Genomic DNA, 22,265 nt, shown 5'->3' with positions numbered 1-22,265 from the left:
AAATTCCTATGTAAGGGAGAAGAGACATAGTTCCAGTCTGGCCATTTGGTATGCGAATTATATATGATGTTTGAAAGGGTTCTTTAGACACTCATCTCAGTCTCTGCTGAAAAGGGTGCAATAAAAATATATTTAAGGCCCTATGGAAATAGCAACAGCCATTAAAGTTGTACCCCTTAAAGAAAAAATTGTAATTGAATGACATTGCTATAGTACTCACATATAGCTTGAGAAGAGACAGCACCTAGAGATGCAAAATACATTTTGAATATTTGCCTATATTTGGGTAAGTTTCTGAAAGCTCACCAATAACAGCAGAGAATATCAAAGTAGAATTCTATTTAAGAGGACAAAGTATAGGGAAAGGTAAAGAGTCAAAATGTTCATGTCTCATTACTGATTTCAGCAATAAAATATTTCAACACACACTTGTGGCTTCTGTGTTACTGTGGTTCTCAAAACTTCAATGCTTTAGAATCTGTGCACTATAAGAACTTTGTAAAGATGTCAAGATAAAATGCCTTTCCTTCACAGCTTTATACTATAGAGTGAAGCTTAAGATATATCCCTTGGTGGCTAGCATTCTGATAGGAAATAGCCTTTGGCACACCACCATCTAGTGGCATCCAAGAAGAACTCAAAAGCTTTTTTTTTTTTCCTTTAAATTCACTGGAACAGAGGAAGTGGAGTCTACCCAACCTGATAACCTCCTTTCTTTGCACTTTAAGCCCTCTGTAATTATAGAGGACGCATTCTCTCAGGAGTTTAATAATGGCCATGTAGACTGCACTTGTCTGAATGAATCCTGTCACCTTCCATCATGACTTGTTTTTTAGGGGTTGGTGAGGAGCAGAGGGAGAGAGAGAGATAATCTCAAGTAGGCTCCATGCTGGGCTGGATCTCACAACCCTGAGATCATGACCTGGGTTGAAATCAAGAGTCAGACACTTAACCTACTGAGCCACCCAGGTACCCCAGTCTTTCATCATCTTGAGTGAGGATCATAGTATGTATCCCTAAATCTATTGTGAGACTAAAAAGGACTCACATGTGTAGTGTTCACAACTATGCCAGGTATAGAGTAAGCACTCAAATATCCTCACCAGTAACTAGTTAGAGTTAATGAGATTCCATGCTTAAAAATTTAACTCACCAGTCGTTAGAGTTAAATCAAGCCATCTAGGTTTGTCAGGTTGCCCTACCACTATCATTCACAAACATAGGTGGGCAGAGGCAGCAGCACTTCCACTGAGTAAGAGCAAAAAAGAAATGAAGGAAAAGCACCCTTTCCCCTCCTATTTTTAGGACATTATTCTTTCCATTACCTCCAAATAATATTAGAATTAATCAATGTGCATTTCACAAACACCTTTGGGAATCTGGTAAAACGTGGATTTACCTGAAAAAAAAAATGCACACAAATCTTACATTTGGTTTTGGGCAGTTCACTGAGCTCCAAAGCTTATTCCCATGAACATCAAGGTCAATACTACCTCATCGAGAAGCTGCAGGGCTATCAGAATGATAGGAGGAGTTGACTTTCCTCCAATCCCTTTTTAAGCTCCTTACTTCTAATTCCATGGAGAAGAGTTATTAGTAAACAGAGGGCTACATTTTTATGTGTCCTCATCTGTGCCCTGGGGTAAATGGGTTTGCCATTCACTCATTCACTGAGAAGAAGCTAACAGAATTTCTTTATGGCTGCAGTTGCTTTTTATTCTCAAGCTTTATTCTCTTCTTCCTCCAAACCAGGAATAGGGGTTTAGGGGCTGTTCTAATGCAATATGACAGCTGTAAGCAGAGGATGAAGGGTCTATAAAATACACTGACATTAAGAACCCAGACATCTGTCGGGTAATTTAGGATTTTAAACAATAAATAGAACAGGTGTTCAGGATTGCCAGCAGGCCTGGATAGTCATATCTTCATGAAAGCCACATCTTTTATGAAAGAAGTGCCCAAGAAGGGGTGACCTAAGTTGTTGCTCACTGAGAACCACAGGATTTTCCTCAGCCCTATCACCAAACACTCCTGGATCATGGCAGATATTTGTTGGATCACAGTAGACATTCTCAAGTTCAAAAGTTATACAAGGTTCATTGTGATTTTAGGGATGTCAATGTAGTTTTATATAGTTGAATATTATCTGGTTTATATGGGGAGGATATGCATAGTTGAACATTCTGTCCTTGCCAGGTCAAATATATCAGAAACCCAAGTGGACTGCAGGATAAAGCAGGAAGAAGAAAATTGGTGTTAGTGGCAATCTTTTGATTTTTTTTTCTCTGCCTCCCCACCCCATAAGAAGTTAACATGGGGTTAACTCTATTTTGTAATTTTGGTCGCAATTTCCTAAATTGTATGCAAGCCAAATAGTGCCTCTGTGGACAATCATGCCGCACTAAACCTAGCCACCTTTCTGATGAGCCATGGTCCCCATCTTGCTTTTTGGTCTCCCAAACATATATTACAGTTTCTTTTATCCTTTCTTAATGATTTTATATTCCTTTTCATCTGATCTTTCATCTTAGCAATTCATTCTTTGGCTGTATCTACTACTGTTTATCCTATATATGTGCTCTTTATCGTACTTTTCTCATATTTCTTCTTGGTTCTTTGATTTCTAGCTCTTGCTTCATGCTGCTAACACCATTATTGATCATCCCTATTTTAGGTTCTTGACCTGTCTGTTCCAAAATTCTGTTTCAGAGAGTTTGTATTATTCAATTTGTGGTCTTTTATTATAGTTATGGTGACTCCAGGCTATTTCCTTGAGTGTATCTGCCACCCTACCTAGTCATGAGGAAAGCTAAAAGGCAGGTTCTCTTCTTTTTCAGTTCTGGTGAGCCTGAAGAATAAACAGGAGAGGAATCCTGGGTACCACAGAGCTGCCTTTGAAATTTCTTCGAGGCAGTTCTCACCTTTAAATACTATATATAATATTTAAAGATATATATTCATATTATTTATATTCTATAGTGCATATATGTTTTCCTATTACTTGGTATTTGAGTAATTAATATATTTAGTATACTAATATGTATATACTACTAAGAAAAACACTGTTCCCAGAAGGATACAATGAAAAGAATGTGACTCTTAGGCCACATTCAGACTCTATGAGCCTTAACTTAAGCCTCTATGCGCCTACACTTCAGACAGGATTGTAAGGATTAAAGAAAATGTGTCTAGGCTAACACAATCCTGGCAGAGTAGACACTACTCTGTGTTAGCAAAGAGTTCCCTTCTACAAACTACCTCATAGTCTTCTTACTCTTGACATTCAGAATATCTTTCAGATATCAAGATAAAAAATACTAAGGAATCAATCCAATAATGAAAGTAAGGGTTGGGACTCTGTCATTAGCAGTTCTATACTACAAAAAAAAAAAAACAGATGAGGAAAATCAATCTCATACATGGTGTCTATCATTTTCATAGATGCATAATTCATAAATTTACAATTAAAAAGTGGTGAAAGTAGATTGAAGCTCTCTATGGAGGTTCCATTCAAAGCTCTAGCTTTAAGGGTAAAATTGGCTCTTGGGAGCCAAGGCCAAAAACATAAACATGGTTGAATGCTTTCTGCCAAAAGCAATGATAATTTAATCCAAATGAAAGGAAAGACTGACTGAGCTCCTTCACTAACATAGTCTTTGGGATTGCAAAAGAGTCTTTTAGGGTTTTTGGAACCTGTGTCAGATGGAGACAAGAGAGATAGATGGAGCCACAGCTGGAGAGTGGCCAGAAGGAAATGACTACTTCTGAAAGAGGAAAGACTATATGGGGAAGTAAACCAGCCATTTGGGCCCCTGAAAGCTATATCTGTTCAGGAACCAACTGACTGTAAAAGCACATGGGTACACACACTAAGAATTGGAAATAAAATCTGAGGAGGACTGTTCCCAGAGTCCAGGCTGGCAAACTTCTGAAGGCAAGTGTTAAGTAGATAAGCTGAACAGTTCTGTAAACCCACCATAGCTATCTGCCATAGGCAAGTGGATGAGATGTGATGGGCAATGTATTCAGTATCAGGCCAGACCCCTAATACCAGTACCCTAATGGCACCCTACCATTAACTAGTTATAGAAAAATCTAATATCTGAGTTTTAATTGTAGAGTTGTAAAGGAAGAGTATTCTTGTCATTTTATGAAAGAAAAAAGAGTGATAGATTAGACTAGATTATCACTAAGACCCTTTAGCTGAATTTCTCAGTGTCTCAAGCACTGGAACCTTAGGCATATAATAGTTTCCTTTCAATCAAGATCATGCATGGTTTACATATTTACTGTAGAACTCATCTTAGATTAGGGTCCTCTCACAAGCATACCTGGGATTTTCTTAAGACTTTCAAATGCCAGAGAACCTGCATTCATTTTTAAATCAGCACTTTGAGTAGCTACTTCACACTAGGCACTGAGTTAACCCAATGTGAGTAATGGGAATGTAGGAACTGTTCCCTATTGTCAGGGTATTTGGTCATCTGAAAGGGGAGAAGTCACAGTGAAGAAATTATTGTGGCTTAAAAACTAGTAAAAAAAAATTCCCTTTATTAGAAGTCAAGCTCAACATTAGAAACTTTTGATCCATATCCCAAGCAGACAAGGGAAAAGCCAAGTTCTTTGGCTGCTTCATTCCACTCACTCACCTTTCCTGGGTTGGGCATAGCCATATAAGCCAATACAATACAACACTGGGGAAGAAGGACCAGGACATCTCCAGGTTCAAAATTGATGGGCTTCTCTCATTAACTTATTTATTCAGAGTAGCAGCGGCCTACCATGGAAGTGAATGGGAAAAAGCTGGTAAGGTCTTGATGTGTAGATGGGGCTTTAAGGCAGGACTTAGACTAGATACAGTGCCATTTTGGTTTTGGTGATTTGGCAGGCTGTACTGGTGACCTAGGCTGGGTGGCCAAGGACAGACGTGTTCCAGGCTAATAAAGGAAACTTAAATCAAGGACTAACAAACTAAGCAGGTGCCCAAGGAGGTACTATTTTTTTTTATTTATTTAGTAATATTCACATCTGGCAGGATTTAATCCTGGCTTGTCCACAGATACATTACAGCCATGAAACAGAATCAAGATCCAACACCCAAACTGAGTTGAAAACAGAAACCCAGGACTTTACTACCAAATAAAATTGCATGTATCTGGCCTCTTAATGGTTATGATCAAAATTAAAAAGACTGAGTGGTGTTGCCATTGCAATTAAGTTATTACCATTGTAGACTGGCCTCTCTTTTGGGTAGAGAACAAAGTCCCTGTGAGCCTCACACGGTAGTGTACTTTGCTCTTTTTTTCTGATCATTACAATTCAATTTCAGACTTTTGTTTCTAACCAAAGGCTCAAGGTTTCATGAAATATACCAATAATACAACCCCGTTTCAAGTGCCATTGTCCCAGGCAGGCTGCATGGCTTAAATAACTCCAGGGTCTACACTCTTCTAGGGATGATTCTAATGTCAGAAATGATATTTCTCTATAGTTAGAACTTAAAAACAAAGTTAAAATTCAACCTTTTAGAAAAGCCATAAAAGCCAAACTAAGAAAGAATAGCTTGGAACCAAAAGTTACTCCACTGAAGCAATTAAAAAATACCAGTCCCTCAGGTGGGGCTCCTTAGACACTTCACAAAAACAATAGTTGGCTTAGGACCCTGCTATTCCCTTTCACAACTACATAAAAAACTAATTCTTCAGAGCAAAGTTTGGATGGATGGCATGACTGGAGGCTATATTCTTCAGAAGAGCAGATTAAATGCACAGAGTAGTTAATATCTATGAAGATAGGGAGACACATAGCTGACCTTGGCTCTCTTCCACTCCTGGGGACTCAGCTTTTTCTATAATCCCCTTTGTTCAACCTGGGCTTATCTTTCAAAGATCATAAACTTCTCATCACAGTGACCCAAGCAGTAGGTTTCAAAAAAGGACTCTAGGCCTTTTGGATGGATTCCCCCACCACCCATGAAGACAGAAGCTGTTGGGCTAGAGAAATTTACAGCTTGTGACTAGATTTAATGCTCAGGGAAACATGAGAGGGAGGGGAGCTCATAAGACCACTCAGTTGCCTTGCACAAAGGATGCTTCATTTGAGCAACAGTACACTGTTTCTAACCAGCAATAAACATTCCTTATGATTACAAAGAATATGTTAGGTAGGTTCTTAAGAAAATTTGGAGAGGCAATATAAGAAACAGCGTAAAGGATCATAGCAGAAGGGAGGGAAAACTGAATGGGAAGTCATCAAAGAGGGAGAAAACCCTCCCTATGAGGGTTATGAGAGACTCATAACTATGGAAAATAAACTGAAGGTTGTTGGAAGGAAGGTGGGTGAGGGGATGGGGTAATTGGGTGGTGGGTATTTTTTTTTTTGGGTGGTGGGTATTAAAGAGGGCACATGATGTGATGAGCACTGGGTGTTCAAACGCAACTGATAAATTACTGAACACTACATCTGGAACTAATGATGTACTTATATGTTGGCTTAATGAGTTTAAAGAAAAAAAAAAACTCGGAGTGGCTATATTTTTGAGGGAAGTACAAAATCATTCCCCAGAGTCTAATGTGCCATTGGGGAAAAACTACTGCCCAAACAGCACTTGGAAGCATGGGTTAAGTAAGTGGTCCTCAGACCTCATTGAAAGTGGGTGATACCTTGGGAGCTTATTAAGGTACAAGTTCCTGAGTCCCACCACAAGAGATTTGGAGTCAGTGGTCTGTGAGTCTTCATTTGTATCAAACACCAAGATAATAACAATGTAATTGTTCCATGATTTACACACCTGAAGGAACAAACCTTTAGTTGGGACCAAGATCCACACAGCCCAGCTGGACCTTACACTTTCAGGAATACACCTATGACTCCATAACATGGGTGGTCTGCTCCAAGATTTGTTTGGGATACCACCATACACTGAAACTGACTCCACACCTGTGTCTGTGCTATGAACAGAAGTGGCTCCGGGACTTCTCCATAGGTCAGGGATTTGGGGTTCTGGACAGAGGAACTGGGAAGTAATGCTTGAGCTTAAATAATGAGCTTCTTTGGGGTAGCTTGGGAAGGGCCTGGTGCTGATTGTTGGGCAAATGACCCTGATTTTATTGTTAGAATGACAGTAGCCTACAAAGATGGCTGATTCATACAGTGGTTGCAGGTGTCAAATTTTCCATCTTACACTGGATTCTAAGCTCATTGAAGATGAGAACTGTGTGTTACACATTTAGTGCCCCAGAAGAGCATTCGAAATAGTAGGTGTTAAAGTTAATTGCCCTAACTGCACATCCCCTAAACCTTGCCCTAATGCCTATAGACAAGTATAGTTCCTTGCACATTAAAAGGCATACCACAAGTAATTACAGATATGACTTAACACTAGAGTCTCCTAAGTCAGAGCTGCCACACAGGGCTACACAGGATGTGCACTGAAAAAAAATCTATCACATGGAAGAGGCCATCATTTACACTGCAGTCATCAAAGATCTAAGTGTAAGAGGTACAAACACAAAACTCAGAAGAAAACACAGATGTGAATCTTCATGACCTGGGATTATATACTCCATGAAAAGCACAAGGAACAAAAGAAAAAATAGAATAATTGGTCTTCATAAAAATTAAAACTTTGGTGCTTCAATAGACACCATCAGAAAGTGAAAAGACAATCCACAGAATGGGAGAAAATTTGTGTAAATCACCTATCTGATAAGAGACTTGTGTCTAGAATATGTAAAGAACCTCTATGCCTCAGTAGTAACATGACAACTCAATTTTTAAAAAAATATATTATTATTTAATTAATTAATTAAATTAGAGAAAGCACAAGTGGGGGGAGAAGCAGAGGTAGAGGGAGAGAGAGAACCCCAAGCACACTCCACACTGAGCATGGAGCCCAGCATATGGGCTTACTCCCATGATCCTGAGATCATGACCTGAGCCAAAATCGAGTCTGACACCAACTGACTGAGCCACTCAGGTGCTCCAAAATAACTCAGTTTTTTAAATGAGCAAAGTATTTGAACAGACATTTCTCCAAAGAAGATATCAAATGGTCAATATGCACATGAAAAGCTCAATATGTTTGTTTAATCATTAGGGAAATGACATAAAAATCATAATGAGGTATCATGTCATACTTACTAATATGGATGGAATCAGAAAGATGGATAAATCTTTATGATGATGTGGAAAAATTAGAATTTTCATACACTGCTGATGGAAATGCAAAAAGCGGTCTGGCAGGGCAGCCTGGGTGGCTCAGCGGTTTGGCGCCGCCTTCAGCCCAGGGCCTGATCCTGGAGACCTGAGATTGAGTCCCACGTCAGGCTCCCAGCATGGGGCCTGCTTCTTACTCTGCCTGTGTCTCTGCCTCTCTCTCCTTCTGTGTCTCTCATGAATAAATAAATAAAATCTTTAAAAAAAAAAAAACAGTCTGGCAGTTTCTTTAATGGTATATACCTAAGAGAAATGTAAAAAATAATTCCACACAAAAACATGTACACAAGTATTCAAAGCATTGTTGTTTATAATAGCCAAAAAGTGGACACAACCCAATTGCCCATCAACTAATGAATAAGTAAACAAAATGTGGTATATATCCATACAATGGAATATTATTTGGCAATAAGGAGGAATAAAGTATTAATACACACTACAACATGGATGAATCTTAAAACAGGCAAAGGCAAAGGGAAAGAAGCCAGATACAAAAGATCACATATGATTCTATTAATATGAAATTCCCAAAATAGGCAAATTCATACAGATAAAAAGTATATTGGTGGTCACCAAGGGGTGGGATGGTTGGAAGGAAATGGGGAGTGACTGCTACTGAGAATGGAGTTTCTTTTGGGCATGTGAAATGTTCTAAAATTAATTGTGAGGATAGTTTCACAATCCTGAATGTATCAAAGACCATTGAGTTGTATACTTTAAATGGATTAAATATAAGGTATGTGAATTATATTTTAATAAAGCTGTTATTTCATTTAAAAAACATTGCAATAAAACTGACAAGAAAACATCTAGAGGAACAAAGGTGTTCAATATTTTGAAAATCTTTGATAGGGGATCCCTGGGTGGCGCAGCGGTTTGGCGCCTGCCTTTGGCCCAGGGCGCGATCCTGGAGACCCGGGATCGAATCCCACGTTGGGCTCCCGGTGCATGCAGCGTGCTTCTCCCTCTGCCTGTGTCTCTGCGCCTCTCTCTCTCTCTGTGTGTGACTATCATAAATGAATAAAAAAAATTAAAAAAAGAAAAAAGAAAATCTTTGATAAATTTGTATAATATTAGATTTATACAATAAGAAATTCTTCTAAGTGTGTTTCATACCAGCTGAGCCACTGTGTATGGTTGGGCAAACTGTACACTCAACAATGTGCTCAGCAGTTTGTAAGAACCTTGCCCAAGGTAAACTCCATCTCAGACTGTATGCTTTTCTAGCCTGGGAGGTAGAGGTGACCTGTGCCATGACTCTACATTGTATCAAGACTCAAACAGTTATTCTTCATTTCCACTCATTCCTCCCCACTTCAAATGGCCTAGTTCACCTATATTCCCTAAACAATTACCTTGAAATGCATAGCACATGAAAAAAGGCCAGGGTTGAGCAGAATGGATAGGAAACCCCAGCCTTCTTCCAGGTTGGGTCTCAAGCATTTCTATTTACTTTCTGAGTCTGTACTGACCAACGGGGAACTCCATGTATCTCCTTCAAGGCCCTGAAACCCTGGATTGTGATTCTTGCTAACAATTTATTTCTGTGACTTCATTTTAGCAAAATGATTTGGAGTTCTACCTTGAGTGCTGAAGAACTCTTAATTATTTCCTAATGGGCTAAAATGGATAACATATTTTAACTGCTAAAGGAAATTGAACACTGACTAACTGAACAGTTTGGTACACTAATATTTTGAGAATAAAATAAGATGATACATATGAAAAAAACTTGAATGCATATAGAGAATAAATGGTCTTTAGCTAGAAATAGGAAGATACTATTTAAAGGACTTCAAGGCACGTGTCCTTAGGTTAATTATTTTGCTTCTTTGGGCCTCATTTTATCCATTAGTGAAGTGGGGAGGGAAATAGCAGTACCCTTTTTATAAGGTTGTTAGGAAGATTAAATGAATTAATATATATTAAGAACTTTAGGAAAATATCCATTTCAGGCTCTTCTATTATTACAATGTTTGCTATTCTATTTCATAGCATATTCCAGATTTTACTTTGATTGAATTTTGGAAAGATCTGCTCCAATGTATTGGCCAGCAGCTTGTGAGCTTCCTCTTACCTTGATCTTAATTTTTCTAAATATATGACAATTAAACAGCATAATTTAGTGGTTAAGAACCTAGTTCTGGAGCTGGACATCTTGATATTAAACCTGATTCTGTTATTTCCCTATAACCTCTTGGAGCCTCAGTTTCACCATCTGTTAAATATATAGTTGCTGTATAATAAATGAATTATTACATGTAAAGTCTTAGAACATAGTAAGCACTGCATAAGCATTTGCTATTATTAAGTTAGATTCAAAATATGAAAATGTTATTGTTGGTTTTATGATCAGAATTACTTATTCTTCTGGATTGCTGCTTTAAAAAAACCCTCAGGTACACAATCAGGTACAATCTAAGTGTATTATCTCTAGACCTCATTACTGGAGAAGAATCTTAGGGCAACCATTATGAGTTTAAAGCCCAGAATTTATATCAGTCTAAACAAATACAAAGGAAAACAACTAATAGGAACCAATCAAGGTGGTTGTTTTCTCATGCAAATTCATATTTCAGGAGCGATATAAAAGTACAATTGAAAGCAAGATTTTTAAAAATCTTCATGGTATTAGGCTGACTGGTCCTGGGAATAATTTCTGGCGTTAAAAATTAAAGACAGCAGTCCATATTAAAGCTTAAGTCAGTGTAGGAACCCAAACCTACATGAATATGGTCATAAATCCTGGACTTCAGGTCTTAAAAAGAGGCAATATTCTCTTGTAAATATTGATTAACTAATTAATAATTCACGGGGAAGTCATTACACAAAACCTCTTTAGTGGCTACTGACTGCAGTGCTCCCTCCGTGCGCTCAGCGCTGTTCTTTGATTGTCCTGCAAATGTGGCTTGAAATCGCTCTGGTCCTCTCACTCCCCTGGTATCCAAACCAGTAAATTCCAGACGAATTCGTTACAGCCCCTCACCCGGTCCTGCCCGCGCATTCACAAATCGCAGTACGTGCATTAAGATGTTACTTTTGTTTGTTTGTTTGTTTGAGATTAAACAGGCGGGTTTTTTTTAATTTTTTTTAAAATTTTATTTATTTATGATAGGCACACAGTGAGAGAGAGAGAGAGGCAGAAGCAGGCTCCATGCACCGGGAGCCCGACGTGGGATTCGATCCCGGGTCTCCAGGATCACGCCCTGGGCCAAAGGCAGGCGCTAAACCACTGCGCCACCCAGGGATCCCAACAGGCGGGTTTTTATTATCAAATGTAATAATTCTACGAAAACTCAGTGGTATTGTGGTAAAGTATTACTTCCTATCTTAAAGTCTTTCAGAGCTTTGAGCAGACAGCATCTTAAAGCATCCGGTATAAACAACTCTTTTTCTGATCTTTAAGTGCCAGTTTTCACCAATCTTCACGCAAAATGTTTTTTTGTGTGTTTGTTTGTTTGTTTGTTTTTCCCTACTGCAGTTAAAGGGCCATTCCTGGTCAGGTGAAGAGGGAACGTTTAGCTCTCCATTCAAGATGTTAATCAAAGTAATGCAAAGTAAATAAAAATAGCAGCCACATAAATCTGCAGGGCATTGCATCCAAACACTAAGGACAGCAGGAGGAACTTAAGAAACACATGTACACTTAATCAAATCCTATTTTCCTCTTTGGAGTTACTCAAGGCAGCAGTACTAGCTAGCCAGTGTCTAATATTGCACTTTTGTAGCTAAACACATAGTGCTAAACACTGACAGCATCAATAGCTGTTCTAGATTAGGAGTTGGCTGGATTAGAAGTTGAAGGGTCAGAAGGAATTTGACAGAATATGCACACTGAAAGAGTTACCTCTGAAGAGTTTCTTATGATCCACACAGAAATTATTGAACCATCTAAAAAATTCAGTGAATCACAAAACCAAATGATGAATGCTAATGTCACCCAATGATGAAGAAAATGTACATAAACATAAGCATTAATTTTGATTTGCTATTATATATCCACAGCATACATATGAGAATATAGGCCCCCAAATTAAAATGCATGGGAAGATTCATTGCTTTCCTACTTAAGGGTATCTTATTAGACAGAAAATAGCTATCTCTCAGAAAGGAGGCCTCCTTCCTCAAGAGCTCTCTTCTCATAGAGGTTTATATTAAAACCAAGTGTGGAGAGGAAATCACTGGCAGATTGAACACATGCAAATTCAGATCTTTTATTTAACAAAAGATATCATAGAATCAAAAGACAAGCTACCAATGGGAGAAAATGCCAGTGATATACATAATCAGGAAGGTAGTGATATCTGTAATATAGACAGAGAATATGTAAATCCACAGGAAAAAACCCTCCATAATTGGCAAAGGATATGAATACAAATTCACAGAAGAAACAATAACTGAAACCTCATAAAAATATGTTGAGCCTCAATAATGTTCAATGAAGTGCAAATTAGATATAGAAGATGCCATTCTAGTCCATCACAAGGTAAAAAATTAAAATATCAACATATAACACTAAGAATATATTTTATATTGTAATTTCCATTTCCATTAAAATAAAAAGAATTTGAAAATCTCTTCATGACTAACTTCATTTATTCAACCAGTATTTATTGACTGCTACTAAAGCTGATCACAGGGCTAGACCATGTAGTAGTTACTATATGAATAAAAAGACATCTGCAAGTAAACTATAGTTTAGGGAGAAAGAAACCGGTATCCAAGCAACCTACTGCATATAAGACAGAGTGAAATAGGTACATGATAGATATGGAAGATCAGAGGGTTCCCAGGGGGAGACATTCTCAAGAATAGCTGGCATTTGAACAGATCCAATAATGTTGAGCTGAAATAATATGGGCAGAAGAAAGAGGAAAAATATCCAGCTACAGTTTTTTTTTAAAGTAAAATCACAGAATTAAGAAAAGCCATGAATAATTAGAACATTGAAGCTAGTGTGAACATGGTAGCCAGATTGCAGGTGGTAAGACCAGTAAATAGAAGATGATTTGATGGTTTTCAGCCTAGAATCTATAAATTCCCAACCAAATATCCTCATGTCTGTGAAGGCATTTGCTTCCAAAACTTCTTACTAAACCATGATATAAGTGGGCTTTATCCTCAGGGCAAGAATGTTTCAGCCATCACCTGGGTATGTTGCCCAGGATTAAATGGACAAATTGCTAGAAAAAAATAAATTACCTTCCCAACAATAAATAGAAAACTTGAATAGTTCCATGACCACTAAAGAAATTGACTCAATGGTAAAAAAGAAAACAAAACAACAACCACAAACCCTGCCTCTTTCCCCACAAAAAAATTCCAGATTCAGAAATGTCCAGCATTATGAAAGATATAACTATAATCTAGCCCTAACTATTCCAGAGTATAGATAAAAGAAGAAAATGCCCAAATCATCTTATGAGGCAAGAGTAACCTTGACATCAAAACTTGGCAAGAATTATATAAGAAAAAGGAGCACCTGCATGGCTCAGCTGGCTAAGCATCTGCCTTCAGCTGGGTCATGATCCTGGAATTCAGGATTAAGCCCAGTGTTGGGCTCCCTGCTCAGTGGGGAGCCTGCTTCTCCTTCTCCTTCTCCCTGTGCCCCTCCCCCTTCCCATGCTTGCTTGCTTTCTCTCTCTGAAATAAATGAATATAATCTTTTTTTAAAAAAAGAACTATGTGGGATCCCTGGGTGGCGCAGCGGTTTGGCGCCTGCCTTTGGCCCAGGGCGCGATCCTGGAGACCCGGGATCGAATCCCACGTCGGGCTCCCGGTGCATGGAGCCTGCTTCTCCCTCTGCCTGTGTCTCTGCCTCTCTCTCTCTCTGTGACTATCATAAATTAAAAATAAATAAATAAATAAAATAAAAAATAAAAAATAAAAAAAGAACTATGTAAGACAGAAAAAGTATAAGGCAACCTCATTCTTGAACATAAATACAAAAATCTAAAAAAAAAAAAAATACAGGTGGGGCTCCTGGCTGGCTCAGTTGGTTAAGGGTCTGCCTTCAGCTCTGATCATAATCTCCAGGTCCTGGAATCAAGCCCTGCATCAGGCTCCTTGCTCAGCAGGGAGCCTGATTCTCCCTCTGCCTTTGCCTGCCACTCCCCCTCCTGTGTTCACTCTCTCTCTGTGTCAAATAAATAAATAAACACCTTAAAAAATACAGGCAACAAAAATTAATGAATAAATGAAAATGATATTATACCATGACCAAGGTGAGTTTATTCCAGGAATGCAAGTATGTTTTAATATTTGAAAACAAATTAACTCATCACATTAACAGATTAAAGGAGAAAAATGATATGATCATTTCAACATAGAGTAAGCATTTTATAAATGACCTTGTAAAATACATGAAATTGTAAAAGCCAGGAAGATCCAAACAGGCTTAAGCAGAAGCATATGATTAGAGGATTTGTTCCACCAGATACCAATTCTTTTTATAAAACTATAGTAATGGAGAAAGTGATATTGATATAGGACTAGACAAATGAGCCATTGAGAAAAAAAATGGCCTAGAAATAGAGTCTTAAATATGAAGACACTCTTTAAAATGAAAGTGCATTGCATAATACTGGGGAAAGGATTTTTTTTTTTTTTGCAATAAATGGTACTAAGACAACTGAGTAGTCATATAGGAAAAATAACTTTGAAACCCATATCTCATGTGGGAGGCAAATCTAAGCTTTCAGCAAATAATGTAGAATATTGTCTGGACGTGTGAGCAGGAAAATATTTTTTTAAACAAAGAACAATGACTTTAGAGAAAAGCTTAATAAATTCACATTAAATTTAAAAATTTGTTTAACAAAAGACATCATAAAGTGAAAAGGCAAGCCAGCCATAAAACTCAAATTCAGAATATGTAAAGAACTCCTACAAATAATTAGCAATAATCACTCCTCGGATAAACCTCATTGGCTACGATACTGCTACTGCACAAAGCTTCCTACAAATAATTAAAACTAAAATGGCTACATGTCATTATAAATTTATCCAAATCCAAGGAATATACGAAAGTAAACCGTAATGTAAACTATGCATTTGAGGTAATGCTGATGTCAGTGTAGGTTCATCAACTATAACAAATGTACCACTGTGAGGGGAGTGTTTATAACGGAGGAGACTATGCATGTGTGAGGGTAGAGGGCATATGGGAAATAGCGATACCTCCTGCTCAATGTTGGTAGGGGCCTAAAACTGCTCTAAAAATAAAAATTTATTTTTAAAAAATAGGAGTCAAGAGAACTTTTTTAAGAACCAAAAAATTTGGATAAACACAGCACAAAAGAGGATATCCAAATAGTCAATAATTAGGGAAGAATGGTTCATAGACTAAAATCTCAATAAGTTACCATTGTAGACGCACCAGAGTAGCAAAAAGTGGAAAGTCTTAAAAAATAAAAATAAAAATAAAAAATCTTAAAAATGTGGGAAGTCTTATAATTCTAAATGTTGTTGAACATGTTATGGTGGAAATTCTCATATTCTCCGGGTGTGAATGAAAACTGGAATAACCACTTTGTATGTTTACAACTATTGGAAACCAGATTTATCTAATAATGTAGAAAGAGCTATACCCTGAGCCAACCACTTTATTCTTGGATCCTAAAGAAATTTGTTGACATATGCATCAGGATACACATAAAAGAATATTCATGGCAACATTTTTATGATAGACAAAACCCATATGCAAACCAAATGCACATCAACAATAAAAATAGGCACATTAAGATACATTAATATGATGAAATATTATGCAGCAATGAGAATGACCAAACTGGAGCAATGGATGAATATTGGCCACAAAAAAAAAAAAAAAAAAAAAAGGAGGAAAGGAGGAAGACAAAAAAATTCATACAATATGACCCATTTAAATAAAGTTCAAAAAGAGCCAAACTCTACTTAGGCCATTTAAAGAAGAGGTATATATGGGACAAAACTATAAAGGAAACAACAAATCATTGTCACAAGAAGCAAGAAAGGATAGAAGTGGCCAAGCATCTCATAATCGGGCAATGTTCCCTTTATTGGTCCCTGGTGGTAGTTACACAGGTGTTTGCTTTACTATTATGGATTAAAATATTCATCTATCGGGAGGCGGGGCAAGATGGCGGAAGAGCAGGGTCCCCGAGTCACCTGTCCCCACCAAATTACCTAGATAACCTTCAAATCATCCTGAAAATCTACGAATTCGGCCTGAGATGTAAAGAGAGACCAGCTGGAACGCTACAGTGAGAAGAGTTCGCGCTTCTATCAAGGCAGGAAGACGGGGAAAAAGAGATAAAGAAACAAAAGGCCTCCGAGGGGGAGGGGCCCCGCGAGGAGCCGGGCTGAGGCCGGGGCGAGTGTCCCCAGGACAGGAGAGCCCCGTCCCGGAGGAGCAGGAGCTGCACCAACCTTCCCGGGCGGAAAGGGGCTCGCAGGGAGTTGGAGCAGGACCCAGGAGGGCGGGGATGCCCTCGGGCTCCCGGGGACACTAACAGACACCTGCGCCCCGGGAGAGTGCTCCGAGCTCCCTAAGGGCTGCAGCTCGGAGGGGCTCGGGAGCGGCTCCAGGGAGGGAGCTGCGGGGCGGGAGCACAAATCCAACAGCGCAGGCCCCGGAGCACAGGGCGCCGGGACACAGCCCAGGATCCGGCCTCCCCCGGGACAGGCAGAGGCCGGGAGGGCCCAGGACAGCGAGGACGCTCCTGCCCCGAGCTGAGCAGATCAGCGGCCCCGCCCCGGAGCCTCCAGGCCCTGCGGACGGAGAGCCGAGAGCCCCGAGCCCCGTAGTTCCTGCGGAGGCTGAATCCAGGCTTCCAGAGTTGCCATAGCAACTGCGACTGTTCCTCCTGGGGCCTGACGGGGTAAACAACCCCCGCTGAGCCCTGCAGCAGGCAGGGGCAGAGCAGCTCACCCAAGTGCTAACACCTGAGAATCAGCGCAACAGGCCCCTCCCCCAGAAGACCAGCTAGAGGGACCAGTGATACTCCCCCGTGTTCCAATACAACTTGTTTTTGGCCACTCTGCACTGAGCAAAATGACTAGAAGGAAAACCTCACTTCAAAAGAAAGAATCAGAAACAGCCCTCTTTCCCACAGAGTTACAAAATCTGGATTACACTTCAATGTCAGAAAGCCAATTCAGAAGCACCATTATACAGCTACTGGTGGCTCTAGAAAAAAGCATTAAGGTCTCACGAGACTTCATGACTGCAGAATTTAGATCCAATCAGGCAGAAATTAAAAATCAATTGAATGAGATGCAATCCAAACTAGAAGTCCTAACGACGAGGGTTAACGAGGTGGAAGAACGAGTGAGTGACATAGAAGACAAGTTAATGGCAAAGAGGGAAACTGAGGAAAAAAGAGATAAACAATTAAAGAACCATGAAGACAGATTAAGGGAAATAAATGACACTCTAAGGAAGAAAAACCTACGTTTAATTGGGGTTCCCGAGGGCGCCGAAAGGGACAGAGGGCCAGAATATGTATTTGAACAAATCCTAGCTGAAAACTTTCCCAATCTGGGAAGGGAAACAGGCATTCAGATCCAGGAAATAGAGAGATCCCCCCCTAAAATCAATAAAAACCGTTCAACACCTCGACATCTAATAGTGAAGCTTGCAAATTCCAAAGATAAAGAGAAGATCCTTAAAGCAGCAAGAGACAAGAAGTCCCTGACTTTCATGGGGAGGAATATTAGGGTAACAGCAGACCTCTCCACAGAGACGTGGCAGGCCAGAAAGGGCTGGCAGGATATATTCAGGGTCCTAAATGAGAAGAACATGCAACCAAGAATACTTTATCCAGCAAGGCTCTCATTCAAAATGGAAGGAGAGATAAAGAGCTTCCAAGACAGGAAGGAACTGAAAGAATATGTGACCTCCAAACCAGCTCTGCAAGAAATTTTAAGGGGGACTCTTAAAATTCCCCTTTAAGAAGAAGTTCAGTGGAACAATCCACAAAAACAAGGACTAAATAGATATCATGATGACACTAAACTCATATCTGTCAATAGTAACTCTGAACGTGAACGGGCTTAATGACCCCATCAAAAGGCGCAGGGTTTCAGACTGGATAAAAAAGCAGGACCCATCTATTTGCTGTCTACAAGAGACTCATTTTAGACAGAAGGACACCTACAACCTGAAAATAAAAGGTTGGAGAACCATTTACCATTCAAATAGTTCTCAAAATATATCCTAAAAACTATAGAACACTTCTGAAAGAAATTGAGGAAGACACAAAGAGATGGAAAAATATTCCACGCTCATGGATTGGCAGAATTAATATTGTGAAAATGTCAATTTTACCCAGAGCAATTTACACGTATAATGCAATCCCTATCAAAATACCATGGACTTTCTTCAGAGACTTAGAACAAGTTATTTTAAGATTTGTGTGGAATCAGAAAAGACCCCGAACAGCCAGGGGAATTTTAAAAAAGAAAACCATATCTGGGGGCATCACAATGCCAGATTTCAGGTTGTACTACAAAGCTGTGTTCATCAAGACAGTGTGGTACTGGCACAAAAACAGACATATAGATCAATGGAACAGAATAGAGAACCCAGAAGTGGACCCTGAACTTTATGGTCAACTAATATACGATAAAGGAGGAAAGACGATCCACTGGAAGAAAGACAGTCTCTTCAATAAATGGTGCTGGGAAAATTGGACATCCACATGCAGAAGAATGAAACTGGACCACTCTCTTGCACCATACACAAAGATAAACTCAAAATAGATGAAAGATCTAAATGTGAGACAAGATTCCATCAAAATCCCAGAGGAGAACTCAGGCAACACCCTTTTTGAACTTGGCCACAGTAACCGGAGAAGGACAAACAGTGTATGTTCTCATTCATTTGGGGAATATGAACAATAGTGAAAGGGAATATAAGGGAAGGGAGAAGAAATGTGTGAGAAATATCAGAAAGGGAGACAGAACATAAAGACTTCTAACTCTGGGAAATGAACTAGGGGTGGTGGAGGGGGAGGAGGGCGGGGGGTGGGGGTGAATGGGTGACGGGCACTGAGGGGGACACTTGACGGGATGAGCACTGGGTGTTATTCTGTATGTTGGTAAATTGAACACCAATAAAAATTAATTTATATATATAAAAAAATATTCATCTATCAATGCTACATTTCAGAAATAAAAGCATAATTTTGTTATGTTTTTAAATGTATGTTTGGTTCTCCTTTGTGTTCTAAAGTATTTGATAAGATTTGTTTTTAGGTGTTTACATGAAATAGTTTATAACAAGTAGAAATCAGTCCTTCTGCCTTTATGAGAATTTTAATATTAAACTATGAAGTACAATTCAATTTTATGGATATCAACCCTGAAGGGAGGAGAAGAGGGATGATGAACTCAGAATTCACTCAGCATCACATTATTAACAAGCTCTGTGCTGCCACACATTCAGCTGAACTGACTCAGCTAATAAGCAGGAAGGTGGTATAAGAGGAAGGATGGGCCAGAACCTGCTAGTCTTGAGTCAGTTAGGCATGATGGGTGGAGATGTCAAGAAAATAGTTTTTTGAGCAGGTCAAACCTGGCAGGGAGAGGGAACACAAAGCTTGAATCCAGAAATGGAAAGACTTCTCAGCAACTGCACAGGAAAGGGCTGCAGCCTTACAAAGGGCTTTGTTATGGTGTATGAGGTGAAATACACTGGCCCTACAGAGACTCTAGCTGACAAGGCTTTTTGTGCATGGGTGGGGGGAGATTGAGTACAGAACCCACATCCCCCTTTTCTTTAGTCACTTCAATCAATGCTCACAATGCCCAGCTGCTTTCTTGAGTTGGAAAATATCTTTTTTGTTTGTTTGATGGGCTTTGCTCTTTATGAGTGAGGTATTTTGAGGCTTCTCTTATTCCCCAAAGAGTGGTCAGTGACCAAGAGAATATCTATCAAAGAGCCTGGAAAATGGAAAATTTGTGACCAAAAACAAAACACAATTTTCGTCTGCGTATTGGCAGTATACCATGATTAAGAACTTGTTATCTCTATGCTGAATTGTCTTAACTGGAGAGCTAACACTAGTGTGAAAACTTGCCTTTCAAACATCTCTAATGTTCTATGTACTAAAGTGAATCACTTCTTTGGTCTACCTTCCACCCAAATCTTCTCCCGCTACTGGTGTGCTCTTGCTCTGCTTGCAGTGATTCTTCCTTTTGACTTGGGAATCCCTAGCTTTTTGCAAAGGGGCACCTGGACGGTGAAGGGTGTAGATGGGTAACATCTAGGTTACCTATCCATAAACACGTCCCGTTTATACCGTTCTGTGCTTACTGCCTCCATGTAATATTCTTACTTCAACAAAGGAGGGGTCATTATCAACAGTGGTACAGGATGGGGTGAAAGGGTGTTATGGAGATTTGGGGCTCACCAGATTTTTGGAAGCAAGACCTGACACACTTATAAAAAATCTTAGCACCTAATATTGAAAATTAGATCTCTTCCCAAAAAGTATTCCTTCACAAAATCTTGTTCAAAGGAACCAAAGGCCAGAACTCTTTATTTCCTTTTTCTGAGATAGAGAAGGTCATTCTTAGGGAGGTGATGTCTGTCTTGGTTTAGAGATTTGCATGGAAAAAGAAGCAAAGGGCTACCTAAAATGCCTAAGTCTCTAAGCTGTTTTGAATTGGAGGTTCACTAAGAAACTTAGCAGTTTGGGATCAGCGTTCAGGTTGACAGGTGGAAGCAATGAACCAACATTAATTCCCTTCTCCCTTAAGGAGCTAGCAGTTCCCCCAGTGACCTTTAGTCAAGTACACCAATATGGGAACAAAATCTGGCAATAAGGAAGATAGCACTTCTCAAGCTTTCTAAGAAGTTGAAGGGAGATATAACAAGTAAGTACCTCAAGATTTGAATTGAATTTGTTTGAATCCCAATTCTTCATTCCTTTGGAGGTGCTAAGAAAGAGGAGACTAGGAAAAGGCAGATTATCAAGGAAAGGACAAAGAGCAAAGGCAAGGTGGAGGGCTGGAATATAGAGGGTAACATTACTTTATAGGAGGAAGTGCCTGAGCTGTGTCCATGTCACAAGTTCCCAGTTGCCTGAGTCTCTGCCTTTTCCCAAATTCCTACTATTCTCGAATTGGTAAGATAAAAGGGTCAATAAATAACTTCAAGATAACCACTTGGAAGTTACAGGAGATAGGAAGAAAAGTGCACACTTTATGGACAAACTTGGAGTTGTCTCCCTGTTGTATCTGCTTCCCACTTGAGGGAACCCAGTAGAAGAATTGGTTGGGGAAAATGCACAGCTGGTACTCAAGGACGGTACCTGGCTTATTGAAGAGGCTTGAAAAGCAAAGACAGGTGCCCCCTGTTGGTTTCCTGCTGCACTGGCCTCTCTGGCAGTTGAGTGAGCCCATTTTCCCCCCAAGCTTAGAAGTCTCTATGCCTTACTACTTGAAACCACAGGCTTGGACACATGCTGGAACAAATGGCAGAGAGTTATTGGGGATGTGAACTGGCTGCAGTTCCTGGGGAAGGGGGGCGGGGAACCAGGTCACACTGCATAGAAATCTTCTACCTCCATGGGTAAGCTATGCAAAGGGGAAAAGAAACTGCTAAATGATGTAGGGTTGGTTTGTACTTTCCTATAGTGATTCCAGTTGACTTTAAGGTGAATTATAGGGTGGGTAGGCAGTAGTGACTGCGGTCCAAGCCAATCTCAGGAAAAAAACCATAGACACACACAATGTGAATGTAGCTTATCACAATGATAGTGCAGTACATAAACTCTCCCTGGATTCTGCTGAGGTGAACAAATGCTTCTAGAGTACACTTATGCCAGGCGTCTTACAGAATCTTCACTTAGGAGCACAAGGCATGCAGCAAGTGATTTATCACCCAGGTCTCTTAGATCAGCGTTCTCAAACCAGAGCTTGCATCAGGATCCCCTGCAGGGCTTGTTAAAACACAGATTGCAGGGCTCCACCCCAGAGTTTCTTATTCAGAAGATCTGCAGGAGGGCCTGAGAATTTGCACTTCTAACAAGTTTCCAGGTGAAGCTGATGTGTTGCTTAGG

The 22,265-nt window shown here is 39.6% G+C and overlaps 1 pseudogene; it reads right to left on the bottom strand.

Moving 5' to 3' along the window:
• Positions 1-15,109: 15,109 nt before the first annotated feature.
• On the bottom strand, positions 15,110-15,173 carry LOC129507416 (U4 spliceosomal RNA; annotated as a pseudogene).
• Between the last annotated feature and the right edge of the window lie 7,092 nt (positions 15,174-22,265).

Source organism: Nyctereutes procyonoides, unplaced genomic scaffold, assembly GCF_905146905.1.
Source record: "Nyctereutes procyonoides isolate TBG_1078 unplaced genomic scaffold, NYPRO_anot_genome, whole genome shotgun sequence".
Lineage (NCBI taxonomy): Eukaryota > Metazoa > Chordata > Mammalia > Carnivora > Canidae > Nyctereutes > Nyctereutes procyonoides.
Note: the sequence above shows the minus strand (reverse complement) of the source record. Positions and strands in the feature narration are given on the sequence as shown.